Below are 9,416 nucleotides of genomic sequence, written 5' to 3' on the forward strand. Positions count from 1 at the left end.
CAGAGCGAGAGGGGAGAATGCAGCTGCCGGGATTGTGACCAGGGAAGAGGAAGTAGGCCAGTAGGGAGAACAAACATGACTGTTGGCATTTCTTCCCAATAGCCTATTCAGGGTACTGCAGAAACAGCAGTTAGCAGGAAAAATCACCTGAAAATTAATGCGTTTTGAAGACTAAAGAAAACACAAAGGGAGAAAAAAATGTATGGCATGCTTATTTTATGTCCACTGTTTAAAATATATTATCTCTTGGGGTGCCTGGGTGGCTCAGTTGGTTAACCGTCCAACTTTGGCTCAGGGCATCATCTCACAGTTCGTGGGTTTGAGCCTCATGTTGGGCTCTGTGCTGACAGCTCAGAACCTGGAGCCTGCTTTGGATTCTGTGTCTCCATCTCTCTCTGTTCCTCCCCACTTGTACTCTGTCTCTCTCTCTCTCAAAAATAAATAAAACATTTTTAAAAATCAAAAAAATATATAGTATCTCTTACTCTTCATAGTAATGTTGGGAGATAGGTATCAGTATCATCCCTATTTTATGGAGAAGAATCTAGATAGGTCAGTTCCTCCCATAATATAATATTCTTGGTAATGTTTATTACAGTTGTGACGGTCCATTTATTTGCTGATTCTTTGACAGGTGTTTTCTCCCCTGTATTAGTCTATAAGTTTAGTGAGAGCAGGAACCATGCTTCTTGCTTATTTGTCTGTTTGGTTCCACAGAGTACTCCCAGTGCCTAAGGAAAAAAAAAAAGAAAGTCATACATAATAGGCACTTAGTAAATATTTGGTAAATGAATGAACTAGCTTCATGCTTTAGTGTTAGAAAATGATACCACTGAGATTAGAACCTCTGTCTGACATGGGAAAACTCACCATAATAATTAATCTATTGTTTTCTTGCTCATTTACTTCTAACAATTGCTTTAACTCAACAAGATGGGTTTTTAGATAGTGTTGTAAACAGACGTGATAATATACATATGGTCCCTGGGCTGTTTGACAGTCCCTTAATAAAGACATTTTTCACCAATCCCGGAATTCTGTCATTAATCATGTAGTATGTTCCAAAGCTTACCTGCTAAATCTACAGTTTGTCATTATTACTCATCAAATGCCTGATTTGGGTCACAATATTGAAACTCTGGGAGCCTTAAAAGAGACCTGTTTCAGCAGTAATGCATATGCAGATTTTCCCCTTGGCATCTACAAATATAAAACTGTGGTAACAGATGCCTTCTAAGTTTGACAGCAAAAAATTATATATATATATATATATATATATATATATATATATATATAGCTATTTAAATATTTCACCAGATGACTACACAGGTTAAAAGGGAACTCCCATTATCTGAGGTCAAACAGCACAGAAGCTTCATAAATTCTACCTTATTGATCAATTCATATTAAAGGCACACACACACACACACACACACACACACACACATACTCCTTCCTGCACAAAGCTGTGCTGGTGCTCTAAACACTTCTGGAGTTAAGAGATGTGTACCCTGACTGGTTACATTACCTCTCTTCTCTTAGCCTAACCCAGCAGGTTTATACTTCAGCTTTAAGGGCTATTTCTCTAAAAATGGAAGGATCCTCCCATCAAAGACCAACCACTGAATATGTACAAGAATGGCTCCTAGCCACCTTAAGTCATTACTTATTAGAGGTGAAAGGTATAAACAAGTTAAATATCAGACCAATTTAAAATATGTTGAGAAATCATACTGCAAGGACACTGGTGGGAAAAAAAAATGTAAAACAAAGTCCTAAGACAGGATTCAGAAGCTGATAGAAGGTGTGCAATGCTAAGAACACATCCACACTCATTCTGCAATAAACATAAACATCCAATAGTGCTTCCATTAACCCTAAATAACCCTCTCTCCTGGATGCTTGAAATGCTTCCATTAAATATACAGATCATATCTCCACCCCTTTCAGTAGTCCTCAGCAATATACAGAATAGTATCATTTTAGAGCCACAGTAACTTTTGGAGTCCACTTAAATAAGATGGGATGCAGGTTTCTTCATTACCAACTGCAGTCCGCACAATTTGAACAACGATTGCCAGAGTTCCAAGTCTGTAAGCAGACAGGGTCCAGCTTCATATTACATGGGGTTAAATGGGTGGCTCAGTCAGTTAAGCATCCAACTCTTGAATTCCACTCAGGTCATGATCTCACATTTTGTCAGATGGAGCCCACAATGGGCTCTTTGCCCCTCCCTCAGTCATTCTTTCTCTCTCCCCCTCTCTTTCTCAAAGTAAGTAAATACTTAAAAAACAAAAATAAAAATGGGTTACAACTTAGAAAAAATGAGTGACTTTTATTTATAATAATTGCTAGGTTCACTTTGCTTATCATTTCTCATAGCTGTATCAATGAAAGTAGGCTAGATTATGCTGCTGTAGAAACACCAAATATCATTGGCTGGAAACAGCAATGATATATTTACACTACCTGTCAATTTCTGGTTGGCTGGGTTCTCACTCTGCTCATTGTCATTTCATTCCATGCTGATGGAGGAACCGCTGTTTGGAAATAAAAACTTGTCATAAAAGGGAAAAAGAAAGCTCTGGGGGTCTTTGCACAAGCAATTAAATTCTCCCACTGAAAGTGATACATATTACTTTTGCTCAATACTCACTGGATAGGACTGTCATTTGCCCTACACAAAGAAGAGAGTCCAAGAAATACAATTGAATCCAGTGGCTGGAGAGTAACAAGGAAGAAATGGGTTAATAAGCACGATTAGCCACATTGCATGAGGTTTATAACTTTAAGAGGAAGGAAGGATAAAAAGATGAGAAAATCTCAAAAAGGTGGTCCTACCATAGCATAAGACATAGCAGTACAATTCTTATCTCAGCCTGCTTATTTTCAGGGCTCCCATTTTTCCAGACTCCTTTGTTCCACTCATTTCCCTTGTCCATTATCTAACATCCCCAGTAATATTCTGCATGGCCTTTTATATCAGAATATCTTGTAGGCTGAGTGATCGTTTTTCATGACTGATTGTTTTCCCTTCCTTTTATTTGCTATAAGGAGTACAGGAGACTATTTTGGTAGCCCTGTTCTCTATTGTCTCTGAAATTTTAGGGCAGAGGGGATACTTCCAACTCAAAACAAAATATCTGGAGTCTAAAAGTCAAAAGCACTCTGATTAAAAGATCATCTTCTACTGATTGACTGTTTTATATCACTGGATGATTTCCTTGGTAAAATATTATGAAAATGCAGGGAAGGATTTGTCCATCTCTTTAGATATCATGAATCTCCAGGGAAGAGAAATTGCCATTATTAGAAAAGGAATCAACCAATATAAATGGAAAAATTTATGTCTTTGAGCTGCAGTTGAAAGACTATATTCCCTCTTCTTATAATATTGGTCAAAAGCACAAGATAAAAGCATTTTCTACGAGTCCACAAGGAAGACAAAGCTTGGTCTTTGCTCTGCATAAATCACTGGGTCACCACAAAGAGTTCAAGGTTACTGAAGGGATACAGTATCAACAAAACAGAAATAGAGATGAGGAGGGGCAATTAAAATAGGGATAAGATAAAAGGGAAATGAAAATACATAGAAGAAAACACAGCAGATTGAAAGCATTATTTTATTCTTATCTTTCCATATCAATATTGGCACTAAGAAAAAGCCATTATTCAATGATTCCCCCACCACTTCTCCCGGTGAGTGCAGAGAGATGTCATTGTATTCAAGGTGCTCTGTAAAAGGATTAACTTCTTCCACAGAAATGTTTGGCCCTTTGTCCTGACTTCCAAGAGATCATCTCTGAGCCCTTGATATATCCTGCCAAGGAGTGTCTTTGTTACCTGGAGGACTTGGGCCACACCAGACAGTCTATGCTAACAAGGTAATTTATGTCAGGAGTGAGGGTGGGTTGGATTGTGCTTGTCAGCTCAAACTTTAAACACCACAGCCTGGTTGAACTTCCATGGCTGGCAATACCCCATGCATTTTGTTGCACATCTTTGCTGGGAGAAGTAAGTACTGTCTGCTTTCAGTGAGTTCTGTGAGTCTTTCTAGAAAATTACCAAATTGGACAGTGGTCTTGGAGAGCCCTCAACTGGCAATTGGTGTCAGAATGAGGATGGATCTGCAAACTCGTACCCCCAAAATAGGTTATTACATTCAATTCCCTGCATCATATGATTCTAAGTCATTTAGGCTCTCTTAGAATAGAAGAACAGATAATGAGGGCCCCTTAATCACTGGGGCTTACGACTGAGAATATATAGGAAGAAAAAATGGTAGAAAACAGTGTTGGTTTCCTGAAAGATCAGGCTTTATAGAGAACCAGGATATGGTTCAGGAAAAAATGCAGTTTATTTATTTATTTATTTATGTATTTTTGCAGTTACTTTTATTAACAAAACATTTTCTTTTCTCTTACTTGGGCAATCATTTCAGTCCAATACTGTTCTCATCATTCATGATGAATAACTCATCTCCTTATCTGTTCCTGCTAATCATACCCTACCAACTAAGTCCTCTTTGCTCCCTCTACTGCATGGATAGTGCTTGTTCATGCATCTAGTAATTCACAATTACTCTCACATTTGCTTCTTGTCTTTTCTTTGTGTGTCGTTTGACTTTCATTTCTAGTACATAATTCTGTTATGTTCTGCATGTCATGCACACAAAACTCTCTGCGGCAGGATCTAGTTGATGAAATTTCTAATTTGGACTATTCATACTTGAGAGGATAGTCAGTCACCATGCCAACCCACCACAAAGGCTGTAGGTTGCCTTTTCAATGCTGTCCAATAAAAATATAATGCAAGACACATATGTGATTTAAAAATTTTAGTAGCTTCATCTTTTAAAAGGGGAAAAGAAACAGATATACTATTATGTCTAAATTATATCTAAAGTATTATCATTTCAACAAATGACACTAGCTGCTTACTAGCTGCATGTGCCTGGTGGATAGTTGAGAGTCAGGTGGAATGGTGATGAATCCCATACTTCAAAACCTGATTGTCGAGAAAAAATGTAGGATAATGATTACTATAGAAGATTCTGATGGCTAATACATTTACCCATTATTAAATTTGAGCTCTATCATGTACTAGCAGCAAAGTCTTAGAAAAAAAATATTAAACTTCTAATGATTGATTCCCTCATATGTAAAATAAAGTTTGTATAATATACTCCTACTTGGGCTGTGTACCTTTTGAGATATTGGGAGGAAGTAAACTGTACACTCAAAGTGAAGGTTTATAAAGTGACTACTTACACAAGGGATGGGTGAGGTTAAGGAAATCAGCAGAGAATGGTGAAGCACCCAGGGGCTAGAAAGATGACAAGACTTTATTTTACCACTCCATTTCCTATTCTGACCTTAAGGGGATGTTGTAACCAGAGCTAGCAAGGTTGAGAGTTTGGAGGTTTGGATGGATGGCCACATCATAAGAGCTGACAGAACCCGGTCACTAAAAGAAGGTGGGTAAGGCCAGGGTCTCCAGAGCCTACCTCTCTGAATTCTTCTTTCACTAGTCAAACCCAACCAGAATTTAGGACAAAGAATGAAATCTGTGGAAGTCAGTCATTTGGGTGACAGAGCAGGAGGATGAGTCTGGATGGGGTAAGCCAACTGAAAATAATAAGTCAGGTTATTATGTGAATTAAATGAAGAAGAAATCTATGTAAAACATGTAGCATAGTGCCTGGAACATAGAACACACTCAATAAATATTAGCTATTATTATTAATAAAATTATTTTGTTTCAGTTCTATACTTACTGTTGATCTAATCAACTGTAAGTTGGTAATACTGTAATCAAGGTAATAAGGCTGTGCATGGATTAGGTACTCGGAAGCTGATAGCCTCTTCACTGACATGGGCTCCAAACTCTCTTTATAACACACGAACATTTCCTGTCAGATACTAAATATTCAGCCAAACCAAACTTGTTATTCCCAAAATTTCTCTAATTATACAATTTGGAAGCAATCCAATGTGAGGAAAATCAATTTACTGAAAGCTTGTTCCATTTGCCAAAAGATCAATTTGTCAATGACAATATGCCAAATTCACCAAAAGATACCCACTTTCTAAAGACTTATTTCTTCTTTATTCCTATTAATAATGTTTATGAGAATTTTTATTTAATGATTTGACAGATTCTAAGAGGGCTGCGGAGTTAAATTCCATTCAGAACCTCTACCCATTTCTCTCAGTTCCATGCTTCAGTTTTCCTTCTCTCTGTCTTTTATCCCTCCTCACCTTTTCTTGGCTCCTTGGTGTTCCCTGTCTTCTATGGGTTTTCAATCCCTTGGTCTTCCTTCTCAACTGCCTCTGTTTTCCTACTTTTAATCAATGCCAAACATCTTCCTTCTAGATCAAGTTTTTTTCTTTCCCATTCTCACTCTCTGTCTTAAGACTGACCTGTAGGGATGGCATCAATGGGCTCTTTCACCCCCTGGCTTTCAGAAGGATCAGACCAGACCAATGGAAACCACTAGCAAGAAAGTAAAAGAACGTGAAAGAGGTTGGAATATTTATTCCACTATGATAGCTACTGCTGGCACTGTCCACAGACCAAAAGTCATAGCTCCTGTCAGATGGCTCTCCACACACAGCTCTTTCATCCATAGATTCCAGAAACTTCTCCTTCCTCTTAAACTCTTAGAACTGGGTGGCACTGTAGTCTTGGGGTACTAGTCCTATATCAACATCATTGAAATAGTCCTTTATAAGCCTTTTTGAATTATTCTCATTTGGAAGTGCCATCTTTTCTCTGTTTACTGAACATTATCTCTTAATATTCTTACTCAGCATCCTTCAGTTTCCCACTTCTTCTCTGCTCAGTATTTTCCATCCTTTTTGGCATAAAGGGTGGAAGAGGAGCTGAGGAAAGAAAAAGAAAACAGATGCAGAGAGATACGGAGATGGGGAAGGGTTAAGAGAAAGACTAAAAAGCAGAGGAATAAAAAATGATAGTTAGTTGGAGGGGTAGAAAACAGTCATGAGGAGAGCAGCAAACCTTGTAGCAATGGGATTGTAGTGGCCACAGCCTCTATCATGTACCATCCATTGTGAAAGGTTAGAAACTCAAAACTTAGTTCTCATATTTTTTTTTTCGTTTGGTAGAAATCATTTGTTGAATTTATGTTTGAGCAATTGATGATATTTTTGTAGGTTTGCTTGTTTGGCTTGCTCTTATTTTCCCCTTATCTTCCTTCTGAAAACATCACTCATTAAAAGCCAAAGATTTGGCTTGAGTTTCTCTAGTGTTTTGAAACTTTTCATGACTTCTCCCAATAAGATGCACATTTTTCTGACATTGTACTTTCCAGGGCATGTACCTATTAAAGTAAAAATTCTCCTGGACAAAGTTAAACATGCTGGCAGATGTAGCTGAAGGCACTGCAATAGGAGAAAGAAACCAAAATGTAGCTGGAACTCAACTTCACTGAAACAAGTGATGGAGAGCTTTTTAGAATGAGTACATGGGACAGATCACAGACCATCTGGGTTTGTTAATTGGCCTTACCCAAAATAAAAGTAAGTGTTTACCTTTATGACAAGAGGGATTTTACAAAATGGAGCAGAGAAGTTAGGCTTCCATCCTCCTACAGAGATCGACAGAGATATTCTCTTCTTTGATGAGTTTATTTCAAAGAGATGGCTCCCAAGTCCTTGGGTGGTCATGGGTTCTAAAACTGGTGAGAGACTTTAAAAACAAGTTACTTCTCAAAGGAGTAGAAAAAGAATTTACAATTATAGATTTACTAAAGTAAATAAGAAAATGTGGGAAAGATCTTTGTGAGTAGGCCCTCTGGATACTATAAAGGCCAGAGTGTGAAAAGAACAACTTTAAACCCAAATGACAGCCATGACTTAGTTTAAAGTCCTCTTTTTTGTTTATTATGGATCATTGATAAAGAAAAATACAATTGCTGAAAAGTCTGTTTTGCTTGCTGTTTGCTACGAGCATTGTAAAACCTTTCCTGAATGTAACCCGCTATGTAATAGAGTAAGTTGTGAAACTTCCTAAATGTAGTCTGGTATATAATAGAATAAGTGATTGTACATAAACTAACCGGCATTTCTTGCTTCTATAAACCTGCTTGCTTAACATATTTTCCCTTCCCCTTGGTTCCTCAGGTACTTGGAAAAACAAAACAAAACAAAACAAAACAAAACAAAACAAAACGAAAGACCTGGGCAAACTGTTTGCCTAGTCATCGTGGTCTGAGAAAAACAAACTTATCTTACTTGACCAGCTTGTTCTGCTTCTGTACAACTGCCTGGCATAACCGCGTGTTCTTGACTGATCATTATGATACCCATACCCCAGTTGAAGTTTGACCTAAAGGCGGGAACCAATTAAATTCTGCTAAGTGTTTAAATTAAGACATCAACCAATAACCGCTCTGTAACCGCGAAAAATTCCTAACTTCCCCACAACTTGTTTGTATCTGTCTATAAAAAGGCTGTAAAAACCTCACTCAGGGCCTCTTAGCATCACCGGCGACGGGTGCGCAGAGGTCCGGGTTCGAACCTGCAATAAACGACCCTTGCCACTTGGCTTTGACTTACGACTCTGGTGGTCTTTTGTGGGAGACTTTGGAACTTCGGGCATTACAAGTGAGAGGGAGGTCGGGGCATGGATACCTGAAGAAGCTATCTGATGTTTAGTCAAGCTGAGTAAAAATTAAGGCCATTTTGGTGCTTTCTCCTCTTCAAAACCATTTACACATCTGTTATATTCCATGTATTGCATTTTGAGCTTTGTGAAGACCTAAAGTCTGATTGCTGCCATTTATGTCTTGTATGAGACATTTGTAATTAAAAGGTAATAATAAACTACGTATTAAATAAATGCAAATACTAGGAAATGATAACTCTGTGTGTATATGGGTGTGGGCTGGTGCAAGAATGTTTTCGAAATTCATCCTATTACTCTCCATTTTGAGGAACAAATTTGCCCTCCATCATGAGAAGTGTTAAAGATGGAATTCTAATAATGCTTGAAGAACTCACCCTAATCTTCTGCCTCTGAGATGTGCTGACAACTCATATTAATTGCCTATTTTGCTGACATTTCTCTGGAAGTAGGTGCCATTCTCTCACAGAAAGGCTCTGTCAAAAGAGAGAGTAAAGGAAGAAAGTCTGTATAGCAATACTAAGAGTGAATTTGATCAGGGGACAGACCTTCCACCATCTTCTCAAATATCAGCCTTAGAAATCAGACCTGTGTAGGGAAATATGTATAGGACAGAAATAATGTGCTGAGCCTACAGGTAAGTTCCTAGAGGTAAGAATCTACTCCATTATTTGCTGTGACTAATTATTATCTAAAGCACCACATAGCAAAAAACTTCTACATTGTTTATTGTACAGTGCACCCCAAAGCTACTGAGTATAAGTAATTTG

General features: G+C 37.9%; 1 long non-coding RNA gene across 1 annotated transcript; it reads right to left on the reverse strand.

Moving 5' to 3' along the window:
• Positions 1–388: 388 nt before the first annotated feature.
• Positions 389–9,125, reverse strand: LOC125147047 (uncharacterized). Its single transcript, XR_007144980.1, has 4 exons — positions 9,024–9,125; positions 7,554–7,710; positions 2,470–2,540; positions 389–731 (listed from the first exon to the last, which is right to left on the reverse strand). It is a non-coding gene; the product is annotated as an uncharacterized LOC125147047 (long non-coding RNA).
• Positions 9,126–9,416: the final 291 nt, after the last annotated feature.

The sequence above is a fragment of the Prionailurus viverrinus genome, chromosome D1 (genome assembly GCF_022837055.1).
Source record: "Prionailurus viverrinus isolate Anna chromosome D1, UM_Priviv_1.0, whole genome shotgun sequence".
In the NCBI taxonomy this organism is placed as follows: Eukaryota; Metazoa; Chordata; class Mammalia; order Carnivora; family Felidae; genus Prionailurus; species Prionailurus viverrinus.